The sequence below is a fragment of the Silurus aristotelis genome (genome assembly GCF_946808225.1).
Source record: "Silurus aristotelis genome assembly, chromosome: 21".
Classification (NCBI taxonomy): Eukaryota; Metazoa; Chordata; class Actinopteri; order Siluriformes; family Siluridae; genus Silurus; species Silurus aristotelis.
Window position 1 is genome coordinate 20,018,028 of NC_139594.1, and position 18,565 is coordinate 20,036,592.

An 18,565-nucleotide genomic window follows, 5' to 3' on the forward strand; every position below is an offset into this window, starting at 1 on the left:
AATAATTGAACGAACGAATGCAGGTTTCAGCTGGGTAAAATACCAACCCCTGTACCGTGAAGGATTTCACAGTAGTGTCTGTGTACCTGGTTCATCAGCGGTGTCAAAGTAGAGAAAGTAAATGATCAGTTTTTTGCAATATCTGGCCCAGCAAATTAGTCCTAATAATGTACAGAAGGTTCTTTTTGATTTAAGCAGGTTCTCTGGAAATTAGAAATAATCTTTTAATACAGCTAGTAATTATGGCTGATGTTTAGATGTTGCTTTTAATAAAATATTAAGAAATTAATATAAAAAAACTGGCACAATAAATGCAAATGTTCTTACCCGGATAAAAAAAAAAAAAAGAATTCTCAGCTGGATGGAGCGATGGATGTTGTGTCACTGTAACGGTATTTGAGACCGAAGGTTTGTAGTAAACTTTAACATTATGTATTGATGTTTCACTCATTTTGAACGAATCCTTTTTATGATTAAAGGACCGGCTACTGAACCGTTTTGTTTTGCGAAGATGAAACACATTATGCGAATAAAGAATTTGCTGAATAAGTAAAATATTTAGATTTACCCAGACAAGTGAAGTGCATGAACCTAAACTGCACCTAAAAGAAGAAGGGAATGAAAAAAAGCTTTAATAGAGTTTGTATCGAGTTCATGAATCCAGCTTGGGAAAACATCCCGTTTTTTTTAGGCCGATCCTGAACGCATGCTAGGCTAGGTGCGACATGTCTCTACAGTCTCAAAGTAAACATACCAGTAATGGTGCTTTGGAAACCATACTCGTAATGTCAAAACAACAAAACAAAACGATTGGATTTTCATGCGGTATGAACCACAAAAAAAAAAAAAGTAGGTTTTTCTTTTTTCTAATTCATATTGAAATAGGCTAAAGGCATATTTACCATTAACACCCATTATGGCATGATCTGCATGTAATGTAGCAGGATCTGGCAGTGTGTCAGGAGGTTTACATGCTATAAGTTCATGAGGGTGTTCGTGACTGTACACTGAGGAACCCCACATGACAACCATAAGTTATGCCTACAGCTCTCCATAGCGTTGCTGTTAACACTACACCATCTACTGAACCATGGTGCTAATGGGCAGAGATCGAAAACGCTCTTCCGAACTCCCCTATGCTACCAGATATGGCTCTACAAAATATTTATGTTCATTGTCCTCATCCATGAATTCTAATCTTGAACTATCTGTGATAAAAAATGCACAACTGCATTCTTGCGTCGTTCTGTCACCGCCGAGAGCAAACGCCTGCACAAGCTCATGTTTTAACTGGTTGAATGATTTCTCTTCACTGACACACATTGGCACTGCTGGGAATTTCACTGGCTTTGGTATTGCTAAGACATTTGGGTTGCATATCAAAAGACTACTAGGAGACCTATGCAGAAAATCCCCAAATAAAAAACCCAAAGTCAGTGGCATCACCCACAACCTCTACAGAGAAGGATTTAAGGTCTCACAAGCCACCCTTAAAGACATCAAGAGCAGAAATATAAAGGCCATATCATAAGAGGCAACCTTCTAATCAACGGTAAGAATAATAGAATAAGACCGGACTGGAATTTACAAAGCAATACAGAGATGTAAAGATCAGCAAGTGACATGAAAGTCTGGGAAAAAGTCATGAAATTACATGTGTGGACAAAGAAAGGATTGGCTCATGATCCAAAGCATACTGGTTATTAGGTGGTAGTGTCATGGTTTAAGCTTGCATGGCTGGAACTAAGCAGGAGACATTTCCAAAACACACTGCCTTACAACACCACACGGTCCTCAAAGAGATACTTATTGGAGTAATTAGCTGCGCTACAAACCAGAAAAAATCATCAAAAAAGTTTAGCATTAAAAAGCCTCAGTTGTGGTTGAGAAGAAGCAGCCGATATTCCCTGTTACCCTCTCCCTTTGTCTGGAGACACTCTGTGCAGCTAGAAATAGATCCACCTCAACAGCCTAAAGATACATGAAGTTACTGAGCAACTCAAAAACTTTAAGGATGGATTTGAACTGTATTTAATATGAACAGTCTGCTACAATGGGCTCCGGACCACGATACGATACGATACGATATGATACGATACGATGCGATACTATACAATACGATATGACAATGCTCCTGCAATGGCCTCATCCATAGCTTCAGCCAGTCTGGTCATGTCCCTCATGAAGATGCATAAGGATGGCCAGATAAATACTCTCCACTCTATGATTTTAGGGAAATCCACCAGTGTAAGTCAGATGATCGGGTTATGTAGCAGCAGAATCATGGACACCAACAGGTAGTGTGTGATGATTTTCACCTGTGTGTGATTATGAAGAGATTTTTTATGTATGCTTAATTGTTCCCTTTCAGGTTTGAACATGTGCAGAGGAGGGACATGGGGTATATCAGTAGGAGAATGCTGAGGATGGAGCCTCCAGGAAGAAGGAAAAGAGGAAGACCAAGGAGGAGGTTTATGGATGTGGTGAGGGAAGACATGCAGTTAGCTGGGGTGAGACGGATGATCCGCTGTGGAGACCCTTAATGGGAGAAACTGAAAAAAGAAGAAGAAGAATTGTTCACTTTCAGAATAAAAAAGAAAATAGTGTGTAGCAGAGAGGGAGCGCATACACACACACACACACACAAACACACACTCTCATACATTAAGGTGTGAGTTCGGAAAGTGCTGAGGGGCTTGAGTGAGCCCCAAAATAATACCACTAATTATTGCCAGTACATATCGCAAAAGTCCTCCTTCACACAGTACACACCACGTTCTCCACGCCCTGAGACAGGGAGTCACTCCTGTCAGTACTTCTGGCTGAGTAGGTGATCAGCATACCAGAAGTGTTTTACAGTCAGTATTGTCTCCACACGCTTTCATTTCACACAAGAATCTGCCACAGGATTGGGCAATGCTGCCTCTTGCACTTGATACCTTAGCATGCTGGAGATTCATGGGTTTTTTTTTTATTTATTTATTTTTTTATAGCACTGCATGTCAGACAATATTGACCTTGTTCAAACCTTTTGCTTTAACACATATTTTCACAGTTAACAAAATGGCCTCAAATGCACTGAATGTAAAATAGTGATGTGCTCAGGATCGTAGAAAAACATAATAGAAAACTAATCACAATGTTATCTGGTGTTAGTCATCAACTGCATTTCTTTCCCCATCTCTAATCCCTGGCAAACATTCTTCTCACAACTTCCCTGAAAAATGGCAAAGCTTTAAAAACATTACCTTTACTTCACAAAAACTACAGGAACATATCTTTCCTGCTCATCTGATAGAGAGATCAGGAGATTCCACAGTAACAGTGGGAACAGCACTCGCGCCAGGCTTCCGCTCCATTCTCTACAATATATTTCAGCAGATTATCAGAAGATTGGGGTTCCCCCCCCCCCCCTGTATTTTTTTACTACGTTTATAACGAATGTGCTCCTGTTTTTTGGCCCTGTGCATCATCCATGTGCGCTCATTTTGGCACAAAGCCAGCACCAGAAATTGAGACATGTCGGTTCTTGTCCTAAATTTGCTATAACTGAATTTGTAAAGATTGCAAGGCCATGCACTCGGGAAGGCAGGTTTTAGCACATTGCTGTTCTGCTGAGGTCTTAAAGTATTTGATTAGCTTTAACCGTGTAAATGCTAGTGGTATCTACAGTGCTTGTAGTCATTCTCTGGAAGTCTGCAATGTTTAGTGATGAAAGCACTGTCCTAGTATCTATGTACGAGGTGATATCAAATAGTTTAGGGACTGAGGGTGTGACTGGTGCTATTCTGACCACGTGCATTACCATGTTTCTGGGATTTCATTACAGAAAGTTAGAACAAAGAGCAAACTTGAAATTCTACGTGAAACGTCGCAAATCTGCGCTTCAAAAGAGGAAAAACATCACCGGAAGATGATGAGAATCAGGAAGTCCTTCAACGAGCTTCAACAAAATCAACCATTAAGCAACTCGTGCATGACGATCGTCAGAGGACTTGATCTCACTTCCGGACCCACCCTACCTGACAGATTTTTTTTCTCCTTAGAACTTTGCCCTCTTCCCGGAGATCAAGATCCAGCTCGAAGGCTGCCGTTTTGACATCCGCAGCGAATCGCAGCAGGTGCTTCGAAAAGAAGACATCCAGGACATGTTCCAAAAGAATGCTGGAAGCACTGTAATGTTGTGCAAAGGGACTATTCTAAAGGTGAGGAAGTGTGGAAACGTAGATGAATAAAGTACTTTCTTGTAAACCTAGATCTTCTTTTATCACCACCATTCCAGTTAAAGGTTTAACTACTGTATATTATCGTTACGAGGCCTTTACAGTAAGAGTTTGCATTGACCGCATGGGTCTTATCTCGCAGTCTGCAGGGGCTGTTCTGCAGTTCCTGTTATTACAGTCTCATGTCACGGTGGCTGAGCCATGCGCCTGACCCGGCTCGCTTACCATCAGAGACCTTTTCTTTCCACTTCTTAACAATCGAGATGTAAAAATTACTATGGAGGAAAATACAAACGATGTGTATGTGGTTTAGCTTAGAGAACAGTGACTATAAGAAAGAACAAAAGAACCTGACTAAAACACCAACCATCCAAACATCTCTACCACACCTGTTTTTGTTGTTGTTTTTTTAATTCAACCTTCTCAGGTTTCTAGAAAGCTTGATTTGGTCGCTCAATACATTTTGCGTTGACTGAAGAGCCCCATGAGAGAGTCTTAGCAGAGTAGCAGTGAGAAACACAAAATGCAAGGACACAGGGCCATATTTAGAGATGACTTACCCCTACAGGATTAGTATTTCTGCTTTCATTCTTCTGATTGGAAACTACTGAGCTACAATTGGCATTTATGTGTTTGTTTGTTTATTAAATTATTTATTCATTAATTTATTCACCAATCAATTTTCGAACATTCATTCATTTGCTTTGTGAGCTACACTATATTTCCAATATATAAAGTATTGGGTCACCTGATTTTTCCTGCTTATATGTAGTTTTTTCCAAACTGTTATCACAAAGCTGGAGACACTCAATTGTCTTTAGATGCTATAATAACATTTTCGGATCATGGCAATGCTCCTGTGCACAAAGATCTGGTTTACATGCTTTGGAGAGGATCTGGAGTGGTCTGCTGTAGAGCTCTGATCTCATCCCTACTGAACACCTTTGGGACAAATGTGAAAGCTGACTGCACCCCAGGTCTCCTCACCTACATCACTACCTGATTTTTGTAACACCCTTGTGGCTGATGAACACAAATATCCATAAACACACTCCAAAAATCTAGTGGAACATCCAGAAGAGTGGAGGGAATAAGAAGAGCAAATTGGGACTAAATGTGGAATGCAATGCTCAGAAAATCACACACCTTACCTATGACCAGGTGTCCCAATACTTTTGGAAATATAGTGTATTTATAAATAATCATATATAGTACTATAGTCGTCTTGTTGTACAGTAAAGTCAGTTCCAGTCCAGACATATGTATGGAATAGGAGCCATTTTGACTCAGGATTCCTTTCATTTTCTGGAATCTTCCCTGCTCCAAAACAACCCCGAACCATTAGGCTTCCATCTCCATGTGTGACTGTGGGGGTGAGGGAGTCTCATCATAGCTTCTTTTATATCCCAGTGCATTCTGCATACTGAGTTCTGTTTCAGTTTTGTCTTACCAGTGTGTTTGCTCTAAAGAGTTCTGACTTGTCTAAACATCACTGTGTTTGTGTTTTTTCAGCGAGACGAGATTAGCGCTTGAGGACTTTGAGAATGCAGATGATCGTGATGCTGTTCATCGCTCATTGTTGTCTAATGTTCCTGCTGCTTTTACTTCATCCTGCAACTGGTTTCAGGTAGCTGCTTCGAGACTCTCTTAGCTTCTTCATCATTAGATGATTTATTTTCCAAACTACAGCTGAATTATTTAGGAATCATCTTGTGTGTCTTTATATTTTTCCCTATAAGCATTGTTCTTTTTATAAAAGTACAATAAGTGCAGAAGGCATCAAATGTGTATGTCTGTGTATTTGACATTATACTCAGACTGATTGGACTGGAAAGGTGTGTGGATGTGTGAGGGAGTGAAAGAGATGATGGCTGAAGTGCTGGGGAAGCCTCCTCTTCTTGTTTTGACTCATGGGGGACCAGGGGGAGAGTGGTGGACTGGGGTGAGGTGGACCGGGGTGGACTGGGATGGGGGGTGGGGAGTGGGGGGAGTGCCTGCACAAGGGCCGAACTCTGCACCCAGGACCAAATATCTAACATTCCTTTTATAAGTAGACACACAAGTATTGGCAAAAACCACTGCCCTGCTCTGATTAAGTGTTCCACTGACTAAATAAGGGTCCTCCAAATCGTCCTTGTGTCTATTATTATTGTCCCCCATATTATTCATCGAAAAGAATGTAGGTGTCTGAAAAGGCCTAGAAAGTGACATGCCCTCATTCTTTGTCAAAATTCATGAGGTCTTAGTTGTTTTATAAAGGACCTTTGTGTGCTGGCTGTTAGGATGAGTGCATTCTTGAGACAAGGATGTCTTCTTATCATCCTTAACAGATACAAGTGAGTGATAAAATACAGCTAGCTGGAACTTGTGGGAAGCTGTTTATTTTTCGACACTGCAAGGCCAGGTTTTTTTCTTTTTTTTTTTTTTTTTTTTGCTTGTTGTGGGACTTCTCTCTATCAAAGTCCTTGGTCGCTTTGCAGAACCTTTCCTTTCCCTTCCTGGCTTTCCTAAAGACATGTCTCGCTAGTTTATGACACTTATTCTCCTGTACTTCCATCCCACAAACCTCTTTTCATCTCGTACTCCAGTGGCATGCAGCTTTGAAAGACTCTCTGGCTTCTTATCAGTCCGTATTGTTGCTAAAGACGGCCGGCTTGATATTAAAGTATTTTAATGCTTCCTATTATTGTGAACACGAACTCGAAGCTGCTGTCGTATTTTCGAGGACATGAGCAGGAAACGTGAGTCATTTCAGTCTGTGATTGATGTGAATTTTCTTCTCTTTTTTTTTAATTAGTCACTTTTGTCTCAAATCACCACAGAATGCAGAACACAAGGCCATGTGATGCCTATTTTTCAAGTTTTGCTGATACACTCTGAACAACAATAGCTTCAAAAACTCTCTTGTGGATCGATGTCACTGATGTTTACGTACGCATTTTGTCACTCATGTTCAATAGCTTTGACCTTTAACCTCACAGAAGTGCTTCCAGGTGGCGGCACTCCAGCATTACCTTTCATGTCGTCCTGTGGCGGTGTCCGGCAGTCGACTAGCATGTCGCTAATTATAAATATTATGTTACCTTCTCACCCAAATATCCTCTCTGATTCCAGGCACTCACCAAATTCCTCGTGAAGATAGCAACAAATACTCTGCCCCAATGTGGGTAGACGTGTTTGTGTGTGTGTGTGTGTGTGTGTGTGTGTGTGTGTGTGTGTGTGTGTGTGTGTGTGTGTGTGTTGGGGGATTAATCAGTTCAACCAGTTAGCATGTTAGCCAGCCTAAAGGGTGTTAGCAGTGCAAGAAGGATTTAAAATTTAAAGGAGGTTAATTTAATTAGTTTAACATATAATATACATAGTTTAATTTAATTAATATATAAAAAGGTGTCACAAAGAAGCTTTAGATAAAAATATAGATTTGTATATTAAAGGTCACATGTGTTGTGGTGAATTTGAGTCTGGAGTTTCTTCATCGTTTATTCCTCTCTAAATGTTCTGCTTGATGTAGAACTGATGTTGAACTGTATGTTGGTGATCAGTAGATACACCAAGCGCCAATCAGGACACATGTAAAACAGAGCGTGCACTCGACCCTGATTGGTGACTCAGTGCGTGTTTGTTAGGTTTTCTCTATGTCATGTTTATGTGCAATATGTTGTTGTCATCCATTAAAGATTACTACAAATATAACTTCTTAGATTTGTTTTATTTTCCGTTTACATCTCAATGCACTGGTATAACATCAGTGCACGAGGGAGCAGCGCCAGGTTCACCTGACTTAAATCAAAATAAAACTCCCGTCAACTAACACATGCGCACAATGAACTCTTACACATATTTGGGTATACAACAGTCTCATAATCTGACATAAAAGTAATATAATAATAATAGTAAACAACATAATATAACACAACTGATGAGAACATAACTCAACACCCCCACTTGTTCTCATCATCTTAAGCCATGTATAATGACATTACAAATATTTAGTTCACAAACAGAAAACATTTGAACTTTAGAATTTAAATTTTTGATACAGATTTTGTCAAAACGTCTGCCACCATGTCTTCAGTTGGGCAGTACACAATATGTATTTTTCTTTCACTGACAGCATCACGGTTAAAATGATATTTCACATCAATGTGCTTAGATCTAGATCTATTGACTGGATTTCTACTCAGTGCAAAGGCCCCCTGATTATCACCATACATCATGGTGCAAGTGTAAACACTACTGTCCATGCCATTTAGCAGTTGAGTTAAGTACATGCTTTCCTGAGTAGTGTTTGCTAGACCAATGTATTCAGCTTCACAGGTCGACAGTGCCACTGTCGGCTGTTTCTTAGACTTCCATGAAATAACAGGGCCTTGTTCTGTCAGGCTGAAACAGTATCCTGAAGTGCTACGCCTATCTTCTTCAGAAGATGCCCAGTCAGAATCACTGAATGCTATTAGACTTAAAGTCTTGTCTGTTTTCTTGAAACAAAGCTCGTAGTCAGCTGTACCTTTTAGGTATCTCAGCACATGTTTAGCAGCTACTAAGTCATGTATTTTAGGTTTTGCAAGGGTTTGTGACAGTTTACTGACTATCCAGCTAATGTCTGGTCTGGTACAGGTCATTGCATAGATCAAGCTTCCAACAAGTTCACGGTATTCCTTGGGGTTCTCAATCTCATTGTTGTTTTCTCCCTCATTCTTATCACATTCCACTTGTAATTCACTTGGGGTAGCTCTTGGTTTACAGTTTGACATTCCAAACCTTTCAAGTATTTTGAGAATGTACCCTTTCTGATTCATTTTAATTTCTCCCTCTTTTTGCTCAAACTTTTTGCTCAAACATCGCCGCTGTTCTCACTATCCTGTGTCCTGTCTCTGTACCTTTGGATTTCTAAGTAATCTTCATCGGTTTGTGTCTGTTGTTCAACACTGCTCTTCCTAATGAATTTCACCAATCTATGTTTTGACACATTTCCTGTCTGTGGATTGTATATCAGATAAGCTGGGCTATTTTTACTATACCCCACAAATATTCCCTTCTCCCATCTAGGGTCCAATTTCTTTTGATTGTGTTTGTACGCATAGCATTCTGATCCAAAAACCCACATTTTAGAAAGGTCTGGCTTTCTTCCTGTCAACATGAAAAGTGGAGTATTCTTAATTCTGTCATTACAGCATCTGTTCTGAATATGAGTAGCCGTTTGGACAGCATAAGGCCACAGAATCTTTGGTAATCCCTTCTCAATTAGTAGACACCTTCCTATTTCAAAGATGGTTCGCCATTGTCTCTCGGCTGTACCATTTCGATGAGGAGAGTACGGAGATGATGTATCATGTCTTATACCCTTTTCTCGTAAAAGTGACTGAAATGCATTGCCTGTGTATTCTGTACCATTGTCTGATCTTATGCATTTGACTCTACCATATGGTGCACAGTCTGCAAGGAACTTCTCTGTCGCAAGAGTAGTGTCACTCTTGTTCTTAAGGAAGTAAACAGATATTACCCCTGAAAAATCATCTGTAAATGAAATTGCATATTTATATCCATCTTGGGAAATTGGCTCAATGGGACCTGCTAAGTCAGTGTGTACTAACTCTAGGGCCTCGCCAGCTTTTGTGTCAGTTTTCCTATTTCTGCTGTTGATGAACTTTCCCTCAGCACAAACGGTGCAGTCTAGTTTGGTATTACCTGTGATTTTCATACCCTCTACCACTTCAGGTAATTTCAACACATCACTAACATTACAATGTCCCATGATCTCATGCCATGTTTTAACATCACAAGTTAGATTCACTTTGTCCCTAGACATCATATCAGTAACTGATGTATCAACACAGTGTTTGTTGTCATTTACCGTTTTCAGATAGTACAGTCTCTCATGCTCTTCTATGCGGAACACAGCTCCATCCTTGCTTATCAGTTCATTCTGTCCTTCCTGGAAGATCACCTTGGCACCATCTGTTGTAGCAGCTTGAACGGAGATGATGCTCTGTGGATATGATGGTATGAACAAGGCCTTCTTTAGTGTGATCCTGATGCATTTCCCTTCCACATCCACTAGTAACACCTCTGCGTCGCCCCGCTTTAATGCCACGTTGTTCATCCTGGTCCGATCCGCCAGCTCCACGTAGTGTGACTTTGGGTCGAAACTCTCATCAAATCTCGTGAAATTGTTCTTCTCTGTTAAGATGTGGGATGTTGCTCCACAGTCTACCATTAGTCCATTTTTCGTAATATTATCTGGAAGGAAAGTTTGACTGAATCTGGAAACAAATGTTGGTTCTTTCTTATGCTCCTCTTGTTTTTCTGCAGCCTGTTTCGCTTTGTCTTTGTGCCCGTCTTTTCTCTGGCGACATGTCTCATCACTGTGTGTTGAACTTCTATGGTAGCTGCACCACTTAGGTATGCCTTTTTGGCGGCAATCACGTGCAACATGACCGCGGTTTCCAGATCCATAGCAGGTTACAGATGCTATGTTTACTTTCATCACGTTGTCAGTTTTGGGTTTATCATCAAACTTTTCAGTCTCTTCATAGCTTCTTAGTTTGCTTTTGAACTGGGTGAAAGTCAATTCTTCACTACTCTGTGTAGTATGGATAGTGAAAGGTTTGTAGGAATCTGGCAGGCCTTTAAGGATCATAGCTATTATCAGTCCGTCACTTATTACTTCTTTTGCGTTTCTTAGGGAAGTCACCGCTTTCTCAGCTCGGATAATGTATTCTGTTATCGTCTCATCAGATTCCTTCTTTAACGAAGTTAGTTCAGTGTATAGGGCAATAATTCTCGGCTTACCCTGACTGGCATAGTGACTTCGAAGTATTTCCAGTGCTTTCCTGCCGTCATCAGTCGCCTCTCGCATCACCAGTGACAAGCTTTTATCGTCGAGAAACTGGATTAGTTCAGCGTAGCACTCCTCGTTATTTTCATCTTCTATATCCCCTGTAGATAGTATTGTTTCTTTTAAACCCATTAATCTCAGATGACCAAAAAATTTTACTTCCCATAGTTCGTAGTTATTTTCGTCTCCGCCTCTGCCATCTTCCTCCTGTAACGTTAGCATTGGCGCGCCTGGGCCCATAACCTGTTAGGTTTTCATTTCTCTATGTCATGTTTATGTGCAATATGTTGTTGTCATCAATTAAAGATTACTACAAAAATAACTTCTTAAATTTGTTTTATTTTCTGTTTACATCTCAATGCACTGGCATAACATCAGTGCACGAGGGAGCAGCGCCAGGTTCACTTGACTCAAATCAAAATAAAAGTCCAGTCAATTTACACATGCGCACAATGACCTCTTACACATATTTGGGTATACAACAGTCTCATAATCTGACATAAAAGTAATAGAATAATAATAGTAAACAACATAATATAACACAACTGATGAGAACATAACTCAACAGTGTTTTACCAGTTACATTTTTATCCTCGTAAATAAAAAGGACCAATTTGATTAAATGTAGTAAATAGTAAAATATTTAAGCTTGAAATGAAGCTACAGTAAAAATCTCCACGAATGGAAAAACTTCAGTAAAGTAAAAAGCTACTTAAGTAGAGAAACTAATGATCTTTTCTTCCTTCTGTCCACCAGTGATTTCCATTTAAAGTACACACTCTCCAACTTTCCCAGTGGCGTTTTCCCATACCAGTGTTTTTACCATAATGGTCACATAAATATTGTGGTCTTAGACCATGTCCACTCTAATAGGTTTTCGTTTTAAAAATGCAAATTTTCTCTCCATTTTGTCCTTTTGTCCACACAAAGACAGTGTATTTAGTCAACAATAACATGGCTTTTTGAAAACGCGTCTTCAAGCATTTCAGTGTGGATCAGCAACTTTTTAAAAACGGTTAGTGTGGCACGAAGCGTTTTTAAGACACTGTTTTCAAATTGATCCGGATTAGCATTACTCCTAGAGACTTGTCACCTGAGGTCAGGAATCTTTTACCGGACAGACACCAGCTCACACAGCAAGTGCTAAGCTTTTCTTTTTCTTTTGTTGCTGCATTTTCCCATTAAGCAAGTATTTTTAGCACAGACTCTTACAACCTAGATTCAGCTTAACGAGCTAACGCAGTGTGTGTGTGTTTGTGTGTGTGTGTGTGTGTGTGTGTGTGTGTGTGTGTGTGTGTGTGTGTGTGTGTGTGCATGTTAAATCTTTGATTCACCCCTATTAGTGTGCGATCCGATTCGATTCAACACATTGCAGTATGATTCAATGGAAAAAAATCTGATGCTCTGCAATTCAATATGGAACCGACAATACACTTGTATTCGTTTGGTTCAAACAGACAGCAAATCATCAATTTACTGAAGTGACTTCTGACCCATGGCCCCTTTTACACACACGCCTTTGTGTAAAAAAATAAAAGTAAAATATGTAAAACCAGACTTTTTTTTCCTGTTCTGTCTCCAAGAAGATGCAGCTCTACCTCTACCATGTTCTATTCTCAGGACCTGCCTCGGTCTCCATAGTTTTGTGATAAGTCGAAATCAATCAACATAAAAAATATTGGTCACTTTCAAAATAATAAAAGTTTAGCGCATCTACTAATGATTCTAAATAAATAAGTTCTTTTTACAGATGCCAATATGTTAAAAATGATGCATTGTGAGTCAAATGCCAACTTGTATCTGATATACACTTTTTTAAATCAATGTATCACATCATTAACTTACAGTGCATCCTGAAAGAAATCACTTTTTCCACATTATGTTACAGCTTTATTTCAAAATGGATTCATAATTTTCCTAAAGTACATGTAAATAAATATTCTCAGCTTTTGCTCAACACTTTGTTGAAGCTCATTTGGCACCAGTTGCAGCCTCCAGCTCGCCACCTATTTTTGAGCAGGTTCTCCTATTCTTCTTTGCAGAACCTCTCGAGCTCCATCAGGTTGTATGGGGAGTGTCAGTGCACAGACATTTTCAGATCTCCTGAGATGTTTCATCAGGTTCAAGTTTGGACTCTGGCTGGGCCACTCAAGGACATTCACAGAGTCCTGTAGACACTCTTGTGTTATCTTGGCTGTGGGCATTAGGATGTTTTCCTGTTTGAAGATGAACCTTCACCCCAGTCTGAGGTCCAGAGTGATCCGGAGCAGGTTTTCATCAAGGACGTCTCTGTACATTGCTGCATTCATCTTTCCCTCGATCCTGAGTATTATCCCAGTTCCTGCCACTGAAAAACATCCCCACAGCATGATGCTGCCCCCACCAGGCTTCACTGTAGGGATGGTATTGGCCAGGTGATGAGCAGTGCCTGGTTTCCTCCATACATGACGCTTGGCATTCAGACCAAAGATTTCAATCTTTTTTTTCTCATGGTATGAGAATCCTTTAGGTGCCTTTTGGCAAACTCCAGTAGGGCCATCATGTGCCTTTTTACTGAGGAGTGTATTCTCCCCTGATCACTCAGTTTGGCCGGTTGGCCTGCATTAGGTAGAGTCTTGGTGGTTCCAAACTTCTTCCATTTGGAAGCCATTGTGATTATTGGGATCTTCAATGCAGCAGAAATGTTTTTGTCTCTTTCCCCTGATCTGTGCCTTGATACAATCATGTCTCTGAGGTCTACAGACAATTCCTTGGTCTTCATGGCTTTGTGCTCATGGACTGTTAACTGCGGGACCTTCTATAGACAGGTGTGTGCCTTTCCAGATCATGTCCAATCAAATGAATTTTCAACAGGTGGACTCCAATCAAGTTGTAGAAACATCTCAAGAATGATCAGTGGAAACACGATGTACCTGAAATTTGTAATAAATTTGCCCAGATTTCAAACAAACCTCTTTCATGTTGTCATTATGGGGTTTTATTTGTAGGATGTTAAGGAAAATAACGAATTGAATCTATTTTGGAATAAAGCTGTAACATAACAAAATGTGGAGAAAGTGAAGCGCCACAGGAAACTGTATCTGTGGTTGCCAAACTTGTAAAAAAAAATGTAAGTATTGTATGTTGTTTTGTTTAGCTGTGTAAAGGGCCAGGTTGTGCAGCTATGCTAGGCTAATATCAAATATTTTTGATATCTTAAAAGATCTTTAGATCCTATAAAAAAATTGCATGCTCATGTTTCTATCAGAAATAACATTCATGAAATGTATCAGTCAGGATTTAGGAGTAATTATACAGTAGCACAGAGATAGCGCTGGTTAAAGTGGTAAATGACCCGCTATTGACCTACTGACACTGTGTATCACTGATACACAGTTGTATGCATTAGCAAGGCCAGGTTAGAGAACTTTCTAATAATTCTGATAAGACAGAAGAACTTGGACCATCAGCCAATCTGCCATGTGTTAATCCCCATACAAAACAGCTCTATAGGGTAAAATAATCCTACAAATCTATTTCTATATCTAAATATATCAAGTTCTTCTTCAGTGAAACCTGCTCCTCAGGGTCACATGAAATATATACAATAAAAACAAGACAAAAATAAGTACGGTTCATATGCATTGCAGGGAGAGGCAGAAAAACCAACAGGGCCTCCACCTAAACAATAAAGAAATTAAAAACTAAACAACAAAACGAAATTCTAATAACATATATGAAAGTGTAAATTACTGCAAATTAATTACATGTCAAAAACGCAGAAATAAAGAACTCCAAAAACAAATATAAAACAGTTTATATTATAATAATAAATATAAATCTAATAATTATATAATAGAAAATAATAAAAACAGCAATAATATTAGAAAAGTGGGTTTAATTTATTTGGTGTGTGCAGGTGCCCTGTGCAAAATTTAGTCAGAAGTCATGTATGAAACATAGAAAATATCAGTAAATGTCAGACAAAGATATTGATACACATCTGCTGCCTATGTGGTTAAACACTTAAACACATAATGATTTGCATAATAGGGTGCATTAAGTTTACCCATGTAATCAGCTCAGGTCAGCTTCAGCTATCAGTAGTAGAATCTAGTATTATATAATATCAGTTAACAATATGCTTCAGATAACATATAACATCGCTTATATTAGTTTAAATTCAAGATTAATGCATATAACCATTACTAAACATTTATATAGTATAAAACTCAGCTTTTCATATAGAGTTCACAATAATCCTGCTTTAGAGTAAAGTTTAGTATAAATCAAAATCATATAATCAAAATGTTAGTAAATGTAATATGTTATAAATGCCGGTAAGCAGATGATGGATTAGATTAGGGTTAAAATAAAAAGCGGCAGTTGTAATAAAATAAAAATAGTAAAATAAGCAAACAGCACGCAGGCAACATGCATTAACTATACTCAAACAGCATATATGCATATATATTCAAAACACAGGTAAAAACCTAAGTGGAAAAATCATATACAAAATATATAAAAAATATAAGAAATGAGAAGAGAAATAGGATAATAGGCAGAACACGTCGTCAGATAATAAAGAATGTAGGATAATAGTTGCAAGAACTTGTATAAGAGATCCAATGCCCAAAACACACATTTTTTTGATGATTCCACTAAGAAGGGATAAATATTCCATAAGTTTATACAAAATTATTATAATTTTTTTAAATAGACAAGTTAGGAGACAGTGAACCTGTGAATTTGCTTTAAAATACATTTTAAGTTGCTCTGGAATGTAAAACCTCGCTCGAATATATCTTACACATGAAAACCCAAATTTCAAAAATATTATCATAAAAATAATTATACACTTCTAAAGGATAAAAATGTTTTGAAGTGTAGTAACAGTAATGGAAAGAAAAATATTACAATATGAAAGATAAATTAAAGCGTAACAAGATGCCAAAGCCTCCTTATTATATTGGTAGATTTCTGTATTTTCTTTTGTGTGTGTGTGTGTGTGTGTGTGTGCGTGTGTGCGTGTGCGTGCGCGCGTGCGCGTGTGTGTGTGTGTGTGTGTTTCTGGGTCACTGCTTCTGAAAGAAAGAATGGAAGACAAAGAAGGAGTCTTTTAAACTAATACTAACAGTACTGAATTTTTTTATTTCTTAAAAGTTTGACCCAAGAAATGAAGTATCCTTAATTAAAGTGATTATTTGAAGTCAATTAAAGCCTTTAAGTCTAAATTAACTTCTGTTTTTTTTATTATTATTTGTTTTTTTTGGATTAGCCTTAGCTAGCATGGCCTACCAACACAATTGAAACAAAAAGCCCTGGTTTTCGTATAAGAATGAGAATGCTTTGGCGATCCTGCAATACAGCTTCCTTCCATCAGCCTCCTAATGAGCTTCATCCTCCCACCAGCGAACCCTCCCCTCTTAGACACACATTGCTTATGTGTACTGATCATTGTGAACGTCTCTCTTCACAGGTCGTCCGTGAAAGGAAGCTGTTTGTTTTCTTTCTGCTAGAATCGTATCTCACCATACAAGGATACAAGCACTTTGACGTGGAACGATGAGGGAACGTAAACAAAGAGCATTCCAGGGTGAAGGATGATGGTATGGTTTGCTCAGGACTTCTTTGAGTTTGAGGCATTTTCCCTTATTTTAGAGGAGTTTTTTTAATATCCAAAATATTGTGGTAGAAACTTTGAGTTTGAAGAGGTAACGTGTATCCCTCTCTAACTTCACCAGGCCAGATAAAAAGGCGCCCTCCCCACCCCCCTTGGGTGGACATGTCTTCATTGTCGTGGTTAAAGTGCTTGAGTTAGAAGATAAAAGCGTAGTCAACTGAAGGCTGTAGCGGATGTCTGAACGAGGTCTGAATGAAAGCAATGGATTTTTAGACAGGATGCGCTGACAAGGTAGAAATAAAAGCAAAAAGGGTGACAGAGGTGTCAGGTTTTGCTCTCACTCTCTGTGTGGACAGGACAATTTGTTTCTATTAGTCCTGCTTAACATTCTGTGTTAATCTGTGTCACGCTGGTGGAATTGGACAAAATATTTCTTGCTTGTCCACAAATATAACCCTGTCCCTTTCAAGGCTTTTACTTTTTACTTCCCTTCATTTTATCCAAAAATACAATAAATCTGTTTTAATCTGTTTCAATTCTTTGTGCTATTCAAATATTGTCTTCCCTGGAAAGACTAAATCAACAGATAAACATATGTAGTACATGAATATGTCAAAGCAATGATTTCAAAATTGGTTTTTATACAGGTCTTTCTTTTCTGATTTTCACTGATGCTCATTGAAATGCTCCTGCAGCACTTTAGAACGTTTCTGTGGTGATGTCGTTCTTTCTTTCACGAGCCCAAATGTATTGAAAAAAACTATCCGTTTTCTGTTATTAGAGCGAATCTTTCTTGGATTGTACCGTAAAACAAATTTTATGTTGGGATATACGTCTTAAATTTCATTCTTAAATTTGACATAAATTCAATACAGCTATATCTGTCCTACCACTTCATACTGTATCATACTTATATAAAAACACACTATATATACCCTTATTCAGTTATATGTACATATTACTACACCTTCTGAGACAATGTCTGTTGTGAAAAGCGCTATACAAATAAACTTGACTTGACTTGACTTGACCTTCTGTATAACCTCATACCCTTATTTATTACACTGCCACTTGTAAATAAGCTATCTATGCACTTCTGGTTAGATGCTAAATGCTTCATTGGCTCTGTAAATGTACCCTGCACAATGACAATAAAGTTGAATCTAATCTAATTGTATCTAATCTAATCTAATTTAATCCAAATTCAGCATCATTTCATAATTTATCTCTTTTCCTCATACCTGTACACTGGATCCATTATTTTCACAGTCGGTATGCTCACACTTACATACCTACATTTATTAATAATACAATATAATAATAATTGAAGCGTGTCAAACACCTTCTGCGAGTCACGCCGGATCTCCACAATGTTGTCAAAACAGCGACCTTTGAGCAGCATCTTCATCTTCGGGAACAGGACGAAATCCGCAGGAGCCACCTCTGGCGAGCAGGGTGGGTGCAGAAGTGAGATCATGTGGATCGTTCTCCGCCGATCATCAGGCACCAGTCGCCGAACGGTTTGTCAGGGGTTTGTTGGAGCTTGTTAAAGGTCTTCCTGATCTCGAACGACTCGTTGCAGCAGCAACGTGTGTCAAGCGTTCGTCACGTCAAATGTCCCTGTGGCAGATTTGTCCGGTTTCACACAGAATTTCATGTTCGCTCTTTGTTCTAACTGTCCGTGATAAAATTGCAGACGTGGACCTCACCTACATGAGCATCTTTACTAATGCCTTTGTGGATTAATGTGTACAAACATACGCCAAAATTTAGTGACTCATCTTCCCAGAAGAGTGGGGGATTATTATAACAGCAAAATGGGGAATAAATGTGAAACAGGATGTTCAAATAGGACATAATCTTATCCTTAGGTGTCACTTTTTCATTTTTCATTTTAAGTAT

General features: G+C 38.8%; 1 long non-coding RNA gene across 1 annotated transcript; it reads left to right on the plus strand.

Moving 5' to 3' along the window:
* The first annotated feature begins 3,589 nt into the window (after nt 1–3,589).
* On the plus strand, nt 3,590–17,379 carry LOC310716561. Its single transcript, XR_014530617.1, has 3 exons — nt 3,590–4,205; nt 5,736–5,850; nt 16,520–17,379. It is a non-coding gene; the product is annotated as an uncharacterized lncRNA (long non-coding RNA).
* Nucleotides 17,380–18,565: the final 1,186 nt, after the last annotated feature.